Source organism: Silurus meridionalis, chromosome 9 (assembly GCF_014805685.1).
Source record: "Silurus meridionalis isolate SWU-2019-XX chromosome 9, ASM1480568v1, whole genome shotgun sequence".
Lineage (NCBI taxonomy): Eukaryota > Metazoa > Chordata > Actinopteri > Siluriformes > Siluridae > Silurus > Silurus meridionalis.
The window spans coordinates 12,668,541-12,688,650 of record NC_060892.1 but is presented as its reverse complement, the minus strand read 5'-3'; the positions used below and the strand labels follow the sequence as shown (position 1 = coordinate 12,688,650).

Here is a 20,110-nt window from a genome sequence, read left to right as displayed (position 1 = left end):
AGTCCAGTGTCTTTACCACTGAGCTGCATCTCTGCATTACCCTATGCTGTTTTTGTGTGGCTTTTTGATCAGATTTTAAACTCTGAGATATTGAACAAAGATCTCTGACACTGCAAGAGTTTTGTCATTGGCTGCCATTACATTTGTACTAAATTAAACACCATCAAGTTTAATAGATTCTAAACTGTCAAATTTATATATATATATATATATATATATATATATATATATATATATATATATATATATATAAAACAACATCAAAGAATGCAATATGTGATTTCTGTCTGTGAAAAAACTGCTGAATTGTTTTAACAATTGTAAGGGTTAACCTTGCTTCAGTGTAGTTGGAAAACATTTAAAAATGTTCATGTTATAAAGTGCAATATGCCCACATTAATGCACATCAGTAAAATATAGTTGAACTAATAGACAGACTAAAGTTCAAGTACCAAAAACAGTATAGACCATTTTCCTTAATGGTTTTTCAACAAAAAGCTGCAGTCATTGTTGACATTTGTACCGTTTTTCCTGATGTGTCATTCTTATCATTTACTTTGTGTTGTTAAACCCACTCTGTCTAGTTTTGTTTGGTTGTCACGTTGCTTTTATGGGACTAAATAAAGCAAGCTTATAAAAACCTGAGCTGACATTTTGAAATATATATATATATATATATATATATATATATATATATATATATATATATATATATATATATATAGAGAGAGAGAGAGAGAGAGAGAGAGAGAGAGAGAGAGAGAGAGAGATTATTATAATTTTTTTATTAACCATCTAAAAGCTTTGAATGACAAGACATATTTTGTGCCAAACATTAAATGACTGAGAAATTATTCAGGAAATAAAAAAACTAAAAAAATACCCCACTGATTATCGCACATGGCCGTATATGGAGTGACAGACAATTGCCAAAACGATAATAATATAACAAATGCCGTTATCGATTAGTTGGGCGGCTCAAGTTACAGGTTAGGGCGAGGGCATGATAACACAATCACTTGTGGAGAGTACAGAGTCAACCGCCAGCAGGAAAAAATGTGTGCATCCCAACTCACAGATGAAGGCGAAAAATCAGCACAGTAAGCAAAAGCTTTATATCCTCATCATGTAAAAAAAGTATAGTTTAATAAAGTGCTATTGTGTAAACTCAATAATTAATTAATTAAAGTAATTCAATTAAACGGTGCTAACACTAACACAGCAGCAGTAAACAATGTCACTTTTTTAGTCCCTGGTGTATTTTTATAGCGAATGCTTATGAATTTGTACACCAAAGTATATTTTTCCATTTTTTTAAATCAAGCCTGTTCGCTTGCTATGTTACTACGTTCCATTCTCTTTTTTATAGAATTTGTCTACTACAACAATTAACTTCTGTTTTCAAACATGATTTATTGCGTTCAAATGCTTGTTTTTAATGTTTGTAAATTTAATTTATGTATATATAATTTAATTATTATACATAATGAAATTAATTCCGTTTTCTAGCTTCATTTTTCACAACTGAACAAAATGTATTGCAAAATGTAAACTAAAATTGTCAAAACAATATTGTTTTATATTTTATATAGATTTTTTAACCATGGTTGAAAACTTGCCATCTGCAATTATCATTAAAAACAATACTAATGTTGATTTACACAAATTGCTTCACCTTACATGCTGTTTATTTGTTTGTTTGTTTTTTACAGAAACAACCCAGCATGAGTGAATTTGTTCAAGGAGAAATACCCCATGCACTCAACAAGTAGCCAATATAAGCTTGAAAATGTCTACATTAAAGATAGTTAAACTTAATATGTGGCTTTGCATTTTTTAAAGTACACTTTTATACATAAATACCCTTTATATATATATATATATATATATATATATATATATATATATATATATATATATATATATATATATATATATATTATAATGTTTTGTTTACAATCCAATTAAAATAATAATCGTCGAATTAATCAGTCACCAAAATAATCATTAGTTGCAGCCCTAGTAATTTTATTTGCTTGGGTAGGCAGAGAAACTAAAGAATGTCTAACGACATGTCATAAGAACAGCAAGAGGGACTAAAACACATGACACATCAGTGGCAAGTGGCGCAATGGTAAAATGCTTGCTTTGTTGTTGGGAAATTGTGGTTTCAAAGCAATGCCTCAGCCATCTCTAATTTTTTTCTTTAATGGGGATGTACTTCCAAAAAAAAAAGTAATAGTACATTTTAAAGTAAAAATGCTTTAAAAAAAATTGTTAATAAAAAATTTTTTTTATAAATTAACAAAATGAAAAGTAAAAGAACAAAAGAGAAATTGAAATCAAATCAATATTTAATGTGACCCCCCTTTGGCTTCAATTCCTACTCTTGCACACTTTTTATACTTGATTAACCACTTATACCAAGCAGGTGCGAAATATCTTCAGTAAAGTATTATATTGTATGTAGGTCAAAACACAGTCATTAACTGAAACAGAAACAGCTGTGTAGGAGGATTAAATCTGGGTGAGAAACAGCCAAACTTTGCTACTAAGATAAAATTGTGAAGACAATTTCATGTAATAGGTCATACACCATAGCAAGAATGAGCACAGCAACAAAACACAAGTTATTATGCATCAACAAGATCTCTCCCAGGTACATATTCAAAGCAGACTGGGGTTTCAAGATGTGTGTAAGCTATATAAAAAGGAAAATGAATAAAAAAAATAAGCAGTGTTGAGGACTATATACAGTGGATGGCCAAAGAAACAGAATATGTCCAGCAGTGTCATCATCAAAGTTCTGGCAGAAACCAGTGGGACCTAGGTACACCAATTTACACCAATTTACAGAAGTGCTCTTCATGGAAGAGTTGTGTCCAAAAAGCCATACCTCCAATGTGGAAACAAGTGACTCAACTATGCATAAAACATAGGAACTGGGGTGCAGAAAAATGGCAGCACGACTTGCAACTCTGGATTAATGCGTCGAAATGTTACATTTTTAAGTCACCCATTGCTTGCTCATTGGGGATAAATGCACAGTTTACTTATTTAAATGTTTACATACTGTAAAGCTTTTTTGAGACAATCTTAAGTGTAAAAAGCACTATAGAAATAAACTTGAAAAGTTGTTTGCTGAAGGGATAGTGAGCAGTCCATTGATGAATACATGCAGGCAACAGTAAAGCATGGTGGAGGTTCCTTGCAAGTTGCATTTTTGTAGAAGGAGATAAAAATTTGGTCAGTTCAAAAATGTTTTTGATACCGATACCTTGAATTCGATACCTGTTCTTGAACGATTCTTTTTTTTATACAGATTTTAAGAAATCCATTTTAACAAGATTACATTACACATTATCTCAGATAAATTTGGTTTTGTTATTTCAGGCTGTTAACACTACAACTAAAAAGCACAAAGGAACCAAATGTAATCAACACAATATATCAGTGCAAACAGTTTTAATCACAGTTTTAATAAAGTTTAGGCATATTTAGGTCAGTATATATGAGGCTCAAAATCTTTGATTAACTCAGCAGTTCTTCTTCAGAAAAAATTGCATGTCTGCTTTTTCAGGAGACAGACAAACCTGCTCTTGACTGATAATGTCCACAGCAGTGGAAAATGTACGCTCTAAGGGTGTGGATGCTGCACAGAGATACCTTGTTGCCAAATCTGTAAGCATCAGCAGAGTGTCCTTCATGTCCCACCACCAGGTTACTGGACTCACTGGACAGTGTAGGAAGCAGTCTGTACAGATTTATCTCTGTCTGAATCTTCTCTGTTGTGCTGAGTGGTCTGTGTTCTCGCTTTAACTGCCATGTCATCCACAGCAAACAGCTCCTCAATGGCAGAAAACCTTGGCCTCTTCTATGAACAAATAAGTACAAAAATAAAGAAAAATATAACACACTATAAAGGTAAATGCAAACAAGTAAATTATCTTCTTAAATTAAATGGAAACAATAGGATGTATTTATATTTACTTACTAGTGTTGTTGCTGCAGATGCACTGTCTTTATCAAATGAGCTGTCATCTTGGTCACATGCTCTCTCTTTGATTCTGAATGGTCCGAGTCTGTATTCAATAGAATATGAAGGTCACATATATTGATCTACAATTTAAGAGAAGTAGAAGATTACCAATAATAATTATCACCTGTTCTGAGGTCCTTCTCGTTCTCGTTCCAGACTAGGCTGCAACCCTAGTCTGGTCCACACTTTATCTGCCACTGTTGACTTGAATCTGGGATCCAAGGCCTTGCCCTCCTCCAAGAACTGTCTGATGTTGCTATCCTTCAAGACAAAAACAGTATGAGTGTCTGAATAATCCTAATGAAAACAAGTGAGAATTCACACTACACACCTGGTATCTTTTTAAGAATTCACAGTGTCCATGATAGTTTTTGTGAAGGGGGAGTCCTCTTCATTAACTGTGAAGTGGTGCTGGAGTTTATTTAAGATTGGCAGAATCTTACCCAAGGTTGCGCTCCTTTCAGCAGAGAGGGTTTAAGTGTAAAGTATCTTTTTAACGTTCTGCATTTCTTTAATCCTCATCAGTACCTCTCGGCAGTCTGTAAAATATAATAAAATTCATTAGCTAGACTATAGTTTTAAGAGCGTAATGGTTCACACTGAGTTCTTTACCTGTCTTTCTCCATTGATTTCTTAAACCGAGTCCATGGAGATGCCTGTATAGCAGGGAACTGCTCCAGGAATCGCTCCACCATGAGGAACAAGCTAAAGCACCTTGTTTTTACATCGATGGTGACAGTATGTTTTGGAAGACCTAGAGTGAGAAAGAGGAAATTGGTGTGTGTGTGTGTGTGTGTGTGTGTGTGTGTGTGTGTGTGTGTGTGTGTGTGTGTGTGTTTATCAAAGTGGTTGTTCATTTGTTGTTCAATTCATATTTCAGATACAGTATGTTTTACTGCCTGATTGATATGACATCATCAAACACAAAACGTAAAAATAGCGTTGTTTAATCATTGTTGCTTACTATAAAAGTAAAAAAAATAACTATTATCTAGGTTAAGAGACTACAAACCTGGCCAACAACCTTAATGGTAAAGTTACACCACCACTTACAGCTTACTTAACTCCACCATGGAGCCTCCAAGGTAGAGAAAGGCATCAAGCCTTTTACAAGAAACATTGTGATGGCCCTGTGACATTTACCTTTCCTCTCTTTATTCATTTTTCTGCTAGTGTTAATGAATTAACACTTGATGGTCTCCTAATTCCAGGGTCAGCAGAAGCAGAGGCTATAACATTAATGTGAAGAGGGGAAAAAACATGAATCATGGTTGTAGTGCCGCTATCTTCATCAGTAATGGAGGAAGACTCTTGTGGTGGGCATTTTGAAGGAGGCTCTAAAGCAGGAAAATCCTGAGAAGATGACTGCACTGGCTCGGCCTTCTTGCAGCCAATTAAGAAGCAACTTTCTGCTCTTATGTTTATTCTGTGCACGCTCAAGTGCTTTATCATATTTGATGTGTTGCCCATTTTGGCAGCAATTATCCTATTGCAAAAATTGCATCGCACACTATTGTCATCGACCTTGGCAAAATGTAGCCACACTTTTGATCATTTAAACATTTTTTAAATCTATGCTATAGGGCTTGGGACGCTAAGTTCCACTACAGCCTCACGTGTGAGGTATGCCCACTCTGGGCGAGTGTATGCCGGGTAAACCTGGCGTAAACTATTGATTTTTGCTGATCCCTCGCCAGCATCACCAGCATTTGATTTGGGCTTGTCAAGCATGCTGCACACTTACTGGCTCACTGACATTGACAACATTTTCAAACAGAATTAAATTTTACGTTACTCGAGAGTTTCGAGGCAATTTGGTCGGTGATCAAACTCGATACCCAGCCCTAGTCCTCAAAGCTGAGAAATACAGGCAGATACTTATCCATCATGCAATACTATCAGGAAGGTATCTGATTGGCCCCCTCAAATTTATTCTGAAGCAGAACATTGACCTCAAACATTTTGCCAAAGTCATTAAGAATCTGTAATATGGAGAAAAACAAGGAGTCCTGGAAGTGATTGTTTGGCCACCACATAGCTCTGATCTCAACATCATTGGGTCTGATTGGTATTACATGAAGAAACAAGGATTTGAGTCAGCCTACTTCCAAAGAAGATCTGTGGTTAGTGCTCCAAGATGTGTTAATAAAAATACATGCTGAAAGAATTGATGGTGTTTTGGAGGCAAATGGCTGTCATACCAAATATTGATAGCATTTTTATTTTTACTTCTGTTCGTTTACTTTACAATATTGTTAATTGATATAAATAAATAAACTATTAATACAACTATTATAGAAAGCATTCTTAATTTACAGCATTTTTCCTATCTGGCTAAAACTTGTGTGTGTGTGTGTGTGTGTGTGTGTGTGTGTGTGTGTGTGTGTGTGTGTGTGTGTGTGTGTGTGTGTGAGACCTGTGAATTAATAGTCTTAGTCTTGAGAGTCAATGAAACCAAGAATTCAGGATGGTTAGAATTATCCCTTGATGACTTCTTCATACATTAAGGTTTTTGCATGCCATGTTTTTCTTGTTAGCAATATTGGTTTCATATTGTTGATACAATACATTGATATGGAAAGTATCATAGAACCATATACAACATATACAACATTGTAACACAACTTAACATTGCTATTTTTCTCTTCTCCACAATCCAAATTGTCTAATTTCAAAATGCATTACCTCATGACCATGAAGCCATGAAGAACACACACATTGCAAAGCCTGACACAGTACACTGCCAAACTCTTTCAGGTTAATGAGGCCTCAAATGGAAGGTTTACAGGAATATCCTCCCCTTTTATTTGTATATATATGAGCGTTTTGTGTCCTATTCTGTGTCTGTCTCCTTATAATCACTCCTGTTTCTTCTAAGTAAACATGGCTGCATCAGCAGTACATGATGCTCCACAAAAAAATTCCTGTGTTACACAGAAACCACTTCAGTCACAACACAGGTCATGTTCCTTTCAAACTCCTGTCATGACAAAAAAGAAGAAAATATAAAGATAAAGAAGGAAGGTTTTTAATGAGCTCTTACATCTTTGCACAGAATGATTGAGTTCATGGGCACCAGTGTAACCTGAGGATCAGACAGGTCAGGAGACACATACGTATTGCACTGGTCAGATAACACAGTGGATTTACACATAAAAGCTCAAACTGTTCTCCGGGGCACGCAACTGAGACGATTTCCCACTTTATTGCAGGCATGACAGATTCCCCACATTAATGGAACATCTTTTGATGTCAGCCCCTGCTGATGATTCTTCCAGGAAAAAAAAAAAAAATGAACACCCGTTAAAAAAAAAAAAGAAAAAAAAAGAAAAACAGCAACATGTGTCTGCACATCTCTTGCAAAAAAGGTGCACAGTCAGTTAGGGAAAAATGTTGTTTTGACAAAGGTGTTTATAACTGTGGGTGACATGCATCAGCATGCAATTCAAATTTCCTACTGTCAATAAAGAAGCTGGGTGAACACAATAGCCAGTATAGGGTCAGGGCAAGGGCATTTGTATAAATAAATGTGTTCAGTGGTATAAAATTTCATGATTTAAAAGAGTAGTGTTTTACCCTTATTACGTTATTAAGACACTTCAAGCACACCATGATATAACAAACAACTAAAGATACGAGTGAAAGTTAATATAATTTGTGGAAAAATATTTTAAAAGCTGTTTATTTTTTTACTTTCGGACGTTATAGATTATTCCACACGGATAAATTTTGCCTTTGGTCTAGACTTGTACTTAAGAAATACTGTTGTAAATATTTAATACTGTGATGCTCAAATCAAGTAAGTTTTTACTGTACTGTGAAGAGAAAAATGAATAAGAGTTGGTTATTGGTTTAATGTTGGTTATTTATTTATTTCTTCCTTATGTTGTCCCAGGCAGATTTTCCTCACCATTCTCACCTCTGGGTTGCTTATTAGAAATAAAGAATAAAAATAATTTATCAGTCACATATACATTAAAGCACAGATATATTCATTCACAGATACCAGCTTGTTAGGAATCTAGGGTCAGATTACAGGGTCAGCCATGATACAGCATCCCTAAATCACATAGGTTTAAGGGCCTTGCTCAAAGGGCTTGGCATTGATAGAGCTTGAACCTTTTGACCATCTGAGTCACCACTGCCCATCTACATTTCTATTAAACTGTACCCTTGTCTATGTCTAAAGTTTTCATGTAACTAATTATGAATATTTTTTTGGAAGTATTGGGCATTTGGTATCAGGATACCATTGGAAGATTGGGGTCATTAACATGAGTGTACAACATGCAGCAATTCATCCTTAGAAACTGTCTGGATAAACTAGAGAATGATCTTACAGTAATTGTTTGTTTGGTTTCGGAAAGCCGGGCAAAATTGTAGACGCATATTCCTGTTCTTGGATAATAGAGACTGGAACCCAGTATGGCATTCTGCTGTTGTTCCACATCTGTCTCAATGTTTGTTAAAAAGAGTGATTATTCGAATTTATCATAGACTTCCCATTACATCTATCCTCTCATAAGCATTTAAAATACCAAAAGGCCATCAGTGTCTGAAATACTCTCACCAACCTGGCTGGCACAAACAACCATAATAAAGTCACATTCCTCAAGATCACATGTATACCCATTCTTATATTTGATGTAAATGTGATATTTAATTATCTATAGTTTTTGTCCTTTTTTTTCATGCCTGATTGGCTCACTGGATAATTGCATTAATGTACAAGTCTACTGATGCTCCTGTTAATTTGGATGAAGACTGTATATAGTATATTTAAAAATAGATACGGAAAGTAGCATTGTGTTACAGATCAAATTGAAAATAATTGTCTTTGTGTGTCTCTATGTGTGTATGTGTGTGTGTGTGTGTGTGTGTGTGTGTGTGTGTGTGTGTGTGTGTGTGTTTTAATTGAAAATAATTGTCTTTGTGTGTCTCTATGTGTGTGTGCGTGTGTGTGTGTGTGTGTGTGTGTGTGTCTGTGTGTGTGTGTTTATGAGAACTAAAAAACTCCAAGCTTTATGTCAGAAGCTCCACAATTTCACTTTGACATTAAGCAGATTAAAAAAAGACATGGGACCTGATAGTCCTACCATTTCCCAGCCACTGATACCTGTGCTGAGACAGATAACTGCCAGGGATGAGCATTTGTGATCTGTCTTGTCTGTACACAAACTGCACAAAATGACCGACCACCTACAGGCTATCAGCAGACATGGGCGAGCTGTGTGTGACAAGGCACAGAGCTCGACACAGGAGCATTACTCTGATAACACTGCTTTCCATTTGCTCTTAATGGAGACAGATCAGCTAAAAGGTTATATCTGCCTGAGCAACAAGGGAGCACTTAATATCCACATGACCGGCATTTTAATGCTGCAAAATCCAGGTCTCTAAATTTCTAGCACTTTCTACAGCAGCTACAAAGCACAATATGTAAATAACAAATCGAATGTGTTCAGGTATAAAACCTTCATGCCATCATTTGAATATCAAAGAACTTACAAGTCCAAGTTGAACGCTGCATTTCATATGTTGTTTAAGAGGAACTAAGTCTGCGCTGTGCACAAGAGTGTATTAGCGAGTAGAATGAAAACAAACAGGTCTATAAAACAGGCTGAAAAGTCACAGTGGATGAAGGCAGAGGGAGGTACGCTGGGGAAGAAGAGTTTTAGAGGTTGTGCTGGTGCTAATGTTTGTGTCTGTGTGTTTTGCATGCACTTATCCACATTCCTAAGTGGCACAAACGACACAGACTTTGGCTTCGGGCAGATAAAAAAAAAGAAAAAAGAAAGAAAGAATTGCATTATGAAGATTTTACTTTGCAGACGTCATATTTGAGTCGTATTTGTAAATGTTTTTAACCAAAATGTAACTTTTTGGACATGCAGGGTAGCAGTAAACCACTGTGTATATATAGAGAGTGTAAGAGACACTAGAGGCATGAACAGCAATCAGAAATCAACAGCAAACAATTTCTAATTTGTGTGGCTATGAACATGTGTCTCTGGAAGTTATTTCATGATCTTTGTATTTGAATTTGAAATTTGGATTTGAATAATTTTTATTAGCCATCAAAAATGACATTTCTAAAAGAAGATATTTTAATAAAAGTAATCACAAAGGTTGCAATATAATTAAACAGCAGTTGTGTTTAACTTGCTTATTGCTTTCGGACAATATATCATTGTTACAGTTTCAGAAGCAGACATCTTTATCTGTAACAAATGGACATTCGGTGCCACCCAGATGAGGATGGGTTTCCTCTTGAATCTATTTCCTCTAAAGGTTTCTCCCTTATGCCATCTGAGGGAGGTTTTCCTTGCCACAAACGCCACCGGCTCTCTCATTAGGAACAAACTTACACTCATGAAGAACATCTTATTCTTTTTTCTCACCACTTTATCTGCGTAAAGCTGCTTTGAGACAATGTTCATTGTTAAAAGCGCTATACAAATAAAAATGAATTAAATTGTATTCTTAAACAAATACATTTTCATTCATTGCAATTGAATTTAAGATAGTTTTGTCCTCTTTCTTTCAAATTGTGAGTCTCTTCTTGTTATTTTTTTAGTAGCAGCAGAGATGGCAAAATTACATAAGATCCTTCACTTAAGTAGAATTACAGATACTCATGTTTTAAAAGACTGGAAAAAGTTAAAGTATTAATCCTTTTTTACTCAAGTTAAAGTAAAGAATTTTGGGCTCCAGCATGTACTTAAGTAAAAAGTAGCCATTACTACTACCAGTTTTCGTGTCACACTGGTAACTGGACCTCACATCATATTAATATTAGGGTTTTCAATCATTTTAAAATATTTAATCGCAACTTAATCACACATTTTTATCTGTTCTAAATTTACCTTAAATTTATACTTTTTAAGTTTTTAATTCTCTAATCAACATGGACATGGACATATATGGAAGCTTTATGCAAATGTAGTTTATAATTAGTGAAAGCAGACTCAACGTAGAGCATGAAGACAAAATAATCTTGTGAATGTTTAAAAGTAATTATGGTGTATTAAATTACGTAAATCATCAGGACACCAGACGGAACCTTTGCTAGGTTTCCATACGGACGGTTTATGAGGTGATACCAGAGAAAACCTTTTAACTTTCATACGGATTACATAATCAGGGAATATTTGTATTCGATGTAAATGTGTTTATTTAAAAGTAGACATTTCCTGCTTTCTATTCATATATTTATTATGTCTGCTCTTATCTGTACGATCAAAAAAAAATTTTTTTCGCCGTTATGAGGGAAAATGCGATGAATGCGAAAAAACGCGTTTATCGACCCCAGAGGGTTAATTGGTAAGGGTTAATAAATAAAAGTGCATCATGGGGGATTTTAGTGCTGATTTGAGACTTGGCGCATCAGTAAAACATGTTTACTGATTAAAAATTCCTGTATCAGTTCAGGAAAGTTTGAAGAACCTACATGAACAAAGGGGAACTTCAATGCAGGCTGAAGCTGAATAAGTCTCCATGTTAAATAAGTGAAGCTAAATCACTAAACATGGTTGATCTAAGAAAACCATTTATCTAATGTCTTTTACTCTTTTTTGCTCAGTCCATCATCAGCTGAGAGACAGACATTGTAAATCTGAGTTTTGTGGTTCTATCTTTTCTTCCCTGAACCTCTTTAAACTCAATTCTCTCCTTCCCCTCTAGAGAAAAAGCTGGAGATACGACAGTGAATTCACTTTGATGTTCAAGGCTACTATCATACACACATCTAGTAAACAAAGCAATTATTTAAATATGTGACATCCTGTCTTCAATTTCACTAAACTCTTCACCAGTTGTTCATATCAGATGACTGGATAAAAGAAAGTGAGCTGACTGAATTCCTCAAAAAAAAAAAGGAATGTGAAATATAAACTATTATATTATTGATTTGAAAATTTTTGTTTAGTATCCATTAGTGTAGACAATTTCAAGCTCTCAATTATATGTCAAAATGTCATATGTAAAATGGTTGAGATAAGCATTCCACAATCATACATGCTCACATTCTGTGCTTGTCTTGTTAAAGCACAATTATGCCATTCAGCTTGCTTAGCAGGAATGGAATTCTTGTAGGGTGTGAATCCAACCAATAGGCAACACATGATGGCATTTATAATTCAGTCATACCAACCTAAGTGCCATGCATTCAGCAAGTAATGCTTAAGACATTACATCTGTTAAACAATCACACACAATAAGAGAGGCTTGGTGTTGACATTATGGATACACTATAGGAGCTTTACTTCAGGTGAAAAATGCTTTTACTGTTAGTATATATTGAAAGAAATGCTTGCCTTTTGCACAATGATGCAACACATAATGCCCACTAACTAGACAAGACAACAGAACTATGTAAAATGAAGAAACCAGTGCAAAGTAAAATAAAATGTTGAACTGTTGACTGTAAAGAAATGTCTAGCATTAAGATCAACTTAGACGAAAGTAACAGCAAGAAAAAAAGTGTTTTATAACAGCAATAGTGTCAGATGCAGCAAATTAAGGTCTCCATATGTGTGTGCTAGGACAGGAAATGAAATCGTAATGAAGTTTGTAGTGTGCATTTGTAATGAAAGAGTGAATGTGATTGAGAACAGGTGCATGCCTTTGTGTTTTGTGTGTGTGTGTGTGTGTGTGTGTACTGTGTGTTTGGGGGTTGATGACATGTTCAGGGTATAAATGCATGGTCATAGGTCATGTGACATGATATTTTATTATATTGCAAATTCTATTACATTCCATTAATCTGTTTGTTTTCAGCATGTACCAGAGGTGATAAGCATTTTTGCATTTTGCTGTGGGGAAAAATAAATTAATGTGCATGAAAAATGAATGAGAGAAACTGCTCCAGAGTTGAGATCAGGAATGGTTAGGAACATATTTTACCCATGGAATCATCACAATCAACAATTCTAGGGTGGAGTGAAGTGGGACAAATGGGCGGTTAGAGGGGAAAGAATCCCCACTGGTTTAATTTTAATCCAATCTCATCACCTAGCTAGCATCCACTTTCAGCCAAAGTGGAAAAAGAGTTGTCTATTTATCTATTCCGCCTACACTCACAACCCTAATTTTGGCTGTGAAGATCAAATGGTGGATCTTTATCAACTTAGAGGTGCTGGTCCAGAAGAGCAAGCAATAGAGCAGAGGTACTTACATTGCTGTAATTTAGTTTTTTTTTATATATATATATATATATATTTCTACATTCTAATGTAGTTTTTAAAATCTGTGATTTGAATTTTACTTACCGGTAAGTTTGTTTTGTTTGAAGTATTGTACATTTTAAAATCATATAGAGGTCACTGAGTAAAAAATAAATAAAAAATTTAATAATAATAATAATGCAAGAGGAATAAATGTGTGCCCCGGAAACTACTGCACTGATAAAATTCACAAGAAAGAAAGATGGTGACGGACAAGACACACGCCAGTGTTGCAGACACAGCTAAAATCAAAATGCTGTTGAATGCTTATGAAACAAACCCCTGGGTTTATTTAAGCAACCACTTTGACTTCAAATGCAAGTAAGCCAACAGTTTATAAAAACTTGACATTAGACATGCTCAAGGATGTCGAGGTAAGTTAGTAATACTAACTTTAGTTTGCATAATTGTTGTACTGTTGCATTGCATCAATGCGTGACATTCCTAATGTTCGTTAGCATCAGGGTTGGAAATTAACGGGGACTTGGGTCAAAATTGTTAACACACAATGAAGCTTTCTCTATTACCAGTGTCACGATTTAATTGTCAAATGAAATGAATGAAAAGTGATATATTTTAGAGTAGATCCGCTGATGTTGCATTAGATTTGAGCGCACCTGTATAAACAATCAGACACCGTTGTTGAGAATGCTGAATCTGCATTTGCAATTTCTCTCTTTATCATACATAACATTATAACAGGAGATTTTTTGTTGTTGTTGCTCTAAAAATTGCATAACTTACATTAGATTTGTCATGGACTGTAGTTTTTTATTTATTAATTTTTTTAAATATATTTTTTCTTAATTTTTTTGTTATTGCAATTTAATTTGTAAAGGTGTTCCTTCAATTAAAAACAACTCGTCTGAGATGTATCTTCCCTTGTCCTTTTTAAATTTTGAACTACACTAGAATCTCCTGCTCAACTCTTGTTTAACTGCTGTTAAAAAACTTGGTAAATTTTAAATTAGCTACTTTTTACTTTTACTTGAGTAGATTTTTAGACCAGTAGCTTTACTTATACTTAGGTAAAAATTCATTAAAGTAACAACACTTTTTCTTTAGTAGAATATTTAGAGATGGTGTTTGGAATGATTTGTTACACATTTCAAGTCCTGATCAATATATTTGTTGCCATAGTTCCATCTTGTGAACCTATATAAAACAAATCACATGGATTATGACAACCACAATGCTAAATCCTTTCAGAATATCACGATCCAGCCAACAGCTCTAATGAAAAACTACATTATTTGCCTCAGGATCAGTCACACTCAGCTGCGTTATCCTGCTACAGATATAAAGCCATGTTTTTAAAATTAAAATTACATACCACACCACACCAACATTAATGTAAACAACTCTCCTCTTCCAATTATTACCTGCTATTTTACAGTGTTGTCTAATTATTCCAATGTCTATGACATTAGCAGGTTAAGCTACCTGCACCATTTAAGAGATGCTTAAAGCTTGCCAAATACACAAACAAAACATCCTGTGGAGTATTTTGAGTGCTTACAGATGGGGACTGCTGCCTTAAATACACTTCTAAACAAGTCTGAATTTCTTACAGAAACAACCGCAAGTTTTAAAGCTGATGAATATGTCTCAAGACAATCATGTTGTGTTGCTCACCAACTTGAAATCTGGTTGTGATGGGAAATCAGCAAGTAAACTATGAACAGACTTTTATGCTCCTAGCATTGTCACATCTAACTCACAGGTTTGTGGTCAAAAGTGGTTCGTTACATCGAAGCACATCCTTTTATCCTTGAAATACGTCTTTCCATATGGTGCTCCATCCCTCCACTCATGACCCTCTGGCGTAATTTATACAAGATGGTGTTTTTCTGGTGTTGAACAATAGAGCAGTATGCTAAAGCCATGGGTGTTTATATTCTCTGCATTAAAAACGTGTCATCAAAAAATGGGATTTTCAGATGTGCAGCTCAAAGCTCATAAAGAGCCATCCAATAAATCAGAACACATGGTACTCTTCATTTATCTCATGATAACCAAATTCGATATATATGTATGTACCCATACTGTGTATGTAGGTTTTTAGATTATAGAAATGTTTGTAGTATTTATTTCGTATAATCCCCCCCCCCCCCCTTCTCTCTGAAATATCATGGTTAGGGTAAGGGTTCATACGTATTCAAACCCTTTATAACAACACTTGAAACACCTTTATTAGAGTCCACCTGTGGAAATGTTTATTGTTGGACATCATTTGGAAATGCACACACCTGTAGATGGCGTCACATCTGATTATATTAGAGCAAAAACCAAGCCATGAGATGAAAGGAACTGCCTGCAGAGCTAAGAGATTGTTGCACGGCACAGATCTGGGAAAGGCTACAAAAAAATTCTGCTGCAATGAAGATTCCCAAGAACACAGTGGCCTCCATAATTCTAAAATGAAAAAAACATGGCACATTCAGGACTCTTACAAGACCGGGTTGTCTGAGTAACCAGAGAAGAATCTAAATCCAGTTGAGTCGGACAAGAGAGTGAAGAGAAACCAACCAACACACACTCTACTAGTAGTTCCTAGAATTTTAAAGTCCACTAAAGGTGGTAAAACATTCTCACATTTAGCTCCTAAACTCTGGAATAGTCTTCCTGACAGTGTTCGGGGCTCAGACACACTCTCCTAGTTTAAGTGCAGATTAAAAACGTATCTTTTTAGCAAAGCCTACACATATCACACATCACATCATAACCTTGTGCTCCAGTACATCTGATCACATGCACATTATCAACTTGTGCTGTTATTATCATGAACAGCAGCTACGCTACTTCCTCTCCACTGCTTTTCTTTCTCTACCCATCCTGAGGCATCCTGGGGTTACTCCAGCCCCAGTCACGTCCCACCTTATGAAGATTGTGGACCTATAAAGAAGTAGATTCCGACCCCGCAAACATCCCGAACCATCTAGAGACTTACATGTGGAGTTTGGACACTGGACCTCCTTGAGTGTTTAAAGGCTCTGGCATGGAGAAGCTGGTGTGGGATCTGTGATGATCACAAATGTTGAGCTATTTTATGAGTTGCTCAGTAGCTCCTAGATTTATAACCACAAATTACTGTGAAAGACTGAAAAAAGATCATTACTCATAATCCTACATTCCAGGGCTAATGCTAGTTCTCACTGTCTAGCGTTCTGTACTGACCCTTGATGTCACCCAAATGAGGATGGGTTCCCCTTTTGAGTCTGGTTTCACTCAAGGTTTCTTCCTCATAACATCTAAGGGAGTTTTTCCTGGCCACAGTCGCCACGGCTTCTCATCAGAGATAAATACACACCATTCACCTTAACTCTTTAAATTCTGTAAAGATGCTTTGAGACAATGTCTGTTGTAAAAAAGCGCTATAGAAATAAACTTTACTTGACTTGACACTCTGGAAACTTCTCTCCCAGAATCACTAAAGGAGAAGGTGTGTCCAAACCTGAGGTAGATTGGACAATATTATCGAGCACATTGCAGAGATGCATAAGCAGAATGGGATCTGGGGAATCTGGAAGCCAAGTCAAAACCCTGTATACTTTGTCTTTATCAAAGTATACAATTTTGCACTCTGACAGGATGAATTACCTACAGAAAGAGGTTACCTGCATTTAGGGGTACTGTTGACAATATGGGGTGCATGATTTTTAAGTAGGTGGTATGAATTAAAGTAACATCTACATTAATGCAAGGACCCAGTTTTTCCAATCACATGCAGAGGTTTCCAAGCCTCTGCTGGTTTATCTTCTTCGCATAATACATCCTGATGCCACCTCTTTCCCAGGTAAGTGACACACATACATCTGGCCATCTTCTTGATGTACCAGACAAGGTTGTCTTTGCTCATGATCCTGTCACTATTTGTTCTTCCTTCCACTTTTCTTTATGCATTTACTGATTACATACCTAAAGTATACACATCTAAACTGCTAGTCAGTGAATATGTGTTGAATATTGTAACATCTTTAAATATATAGGTCATATACTTTTTGTAATAGATAAGTGTAAAAATCATTTATCAGTTCCCTATTCCCTCCATCAAGTACAAATCACTAAATGAATTTTATGAGTCACTTCCTTTTTTCACACATAATAGAAGATCTTTAAACAGCAAACTCAGATAGCGGTAGAGAGATAGAAAGTGATTATAAATAATGTATTTACACACATTTTCTGAGCCGCTTTAGTGTTATAGCTTTTATGAGTCCGCATTCGTGTGTATCTCCAGGGTGCTGTGGACTGAGCTCATATAGGTTATGGGAACTGCAGAGTGAGATCATTATGAGATTTTCTCTCAGGAAACAGAGTGACCCGGACACACCACCTAACCCCGACAAGCACTTCCTGTGATCCCTGTTCATCTGAGAGAGAATATGCACTTAGCCACATGATAAGCCTTGTGTTGTGAAAGCTTTTTTCATTGTTGTTTGCTATATGAGAATCCTGACAGTGTAAACCACATGACAGACTCATGGCACAGGGGAATGCCACTCAGCAAGACAACTCAGCCTGAATAAAAGAACACTGTTACAGGGGAAGGAAAAGTCATTTCCTGCATGATCGCAACTCGTCAGTATTCTGGCCCAGTTATTCTGCTTTACATAATTATAGGCTTCAATGTCCATAGAACATGACAAGGCTGCAGAGTCTGCTGAGTAAGAAAAAAAGAAAAGACTCATTTCCACACTGTCCATTTGCTTTTACCAAACCCGTTATAGTAAAGTCTGTTTACTTAGATCCCCCAGCAGCCATTTTTGTCATACAAGATCAGACTGTTTCTTTGAAAGAGGACAGATACAAAAACACAAGAATTATTTCCCACTAATGAGCAATTCATACAGCAAAATATTCCAGTCTTTGCAACATATGTGGAGTCTAAAGATTACCTTACTTGAATGGTTTTCATATAACTTTTCATCTATATTATGGAAGTATTATCTTAAGTAAAAGATGTTATGGGTAATGCATTAGGAATAATATAGAATATGGACTTTACATGTAGCTGATCTATGATCAATTGTATATATATGTATAGTTCTTATTTTATGACAGGTAATAAAGTTTGGCTGTTGTTTTTTAGCATTGGGAGAAGACCAGTTATAAAACTACAGCTTGATAACTAGCTATAATGTATATTTACGTTTTTATTTTCATCACGTCTAACTTTTAGCTTGGTAGTTCTAGTTGTTCTTAGTCAATATAAAAAAGAACCTGCACACATGCAAAAAGGAAGCTAGTGAACCATTATGGGATTCTTCCAATGTCATATTATCAAATTATGCTATACAAAGACCATAAACTACATTACAATGGTGTGGATAATGCATTTGTAAAGAGGATAACACCAGTCCATCCATATTAGCTAGCAACATATTCAACACTATACATTAAGAGCCAGGGGTGGGTGATTTTGTTGAACTTTTTTTTCATTAAGCATTGCCATTCAGAAGCTACATTCCATATTTATGTCTCCCAGAAGACAAAGTAAAACCAAATTGGCACTAAGGTGTCATTCATCCTGTTTAGAATTATACATCCCCTTCCTCTGGCTCTTAATGTATCATGTTGCCTTTTTGAGTATCAATGAATGCTTGCACCTTTTGGCATAGTGAACAAGATCATATATACAATGTTTGAAATGGGTCAAAGATGAAAATTATGTGAAAAAAAAAAATAATGTATAGTTCTTTCAGCAGTTTAATTACTCATGAACAACAATGGACAAGTGAACTATCATAAAATATAAAAAATAGTCATTGATCATTTACATAATGACACAGTATCAAGAATCAACTTTTGAACTGGTTCATTTACATTATATATTTATTTTTATTCTGACATTCTGTAGATTCTGCCATATGTGTAAAAAATTAATGACCTCAACTGTATGTTTATAAAGTTTAAAACTTCTCTTTTTTGGATTTACACAAAACATGAAGAGAAAATGCAGTGTCAGGGCCAGAGAATACAGAATGAGGGGGGCCTCATGTTTAACAAGGGGGCCTATCTCGTTCACATACTATTACTATTATTATAATTATTATACTTTAATAAACATAAAATATTAAACGTGTCACTCACTGTCAACCATAATTTATTATAACTCTAAAGTGCAAGACTTACAAAAACACACGCAAATTAACCACCAGCATATAACCAAATGTAGCTACTAAAGCAAAAGGGCATCTTACCTTTAGAAGAGCTGCAGATAACAAGAGGAGGAATTACACTTTTGAAAAACAAGACAAACCATTTTCTTATATCCATTGTAAAAGATTTTTTAATAAAAACAGTGTTTTGGTAAATGTTTTAGACGAACTTTAGAATAACGATTTCACTGACCATTTAGCCTACTGATTTATGATACTGATGTAGTGGCAGCGTGTATGTAATTGGCTGACTATGTTAGCACTGCATTATGGGAAATAATTTATTTTATTTTATTTACTTATACTTTTTATTCTTTAACCAGTATTCATGGTATAATAAAATTAAGTTGTAAAACATTGTTTTAATTATTAAGTTTGTTATTATTTTAAGAAGTAAAAGGGGGCACAGTGACTCAAGGACCCCCCTCCAGGGCCCTCTCATGGCGCCGACACTGAGAAAATGGCTTTTGAGTGAGTGAGATTTTTATTCATTTATTTGTTTGTTTTTTTAACAATTATTAGTTTGTCATTCTGTGCATTCCCACAATACTCTACAATCATATATTTCTGATGTTTGATTTTGGATATACTCGAAAACCCAGCATAAGAAAGCCTTGCCCTGATTTGTAGCCTCATCTTAACTCATGTCTGCTGCTAGTGTTTCTTGCTTGTTATTAAATTAATGA

General features: G+C 35.2%; 1 long non-coding RNA gene across 1 annotated transcript; it reads right to left on the bottom strand.

Annotated features, from left to right (window-relative positions):
- Positions 1-3,450: 3,450 nt before the first annotated feature.
- Positions 3,451-9,968, bottom strand: LOC124390776. The gene is made up of 6 exons (XR_006926857.1): positions 9,548-9,968; positions 4,652-4,793; positions 4,371-4,578; positions 4,164-4,300; positions 3,995-4,082; positions 3,451-3,874 (listed from the first exon to the last, which is right to left on the bottom strand). It is a non-coding gene; the product is annotated as an uncharacterized LOC124390776 (long non-coding RNA).
- Positions 9,969-20,110: the final 10,142 nt, after the last annotated feature.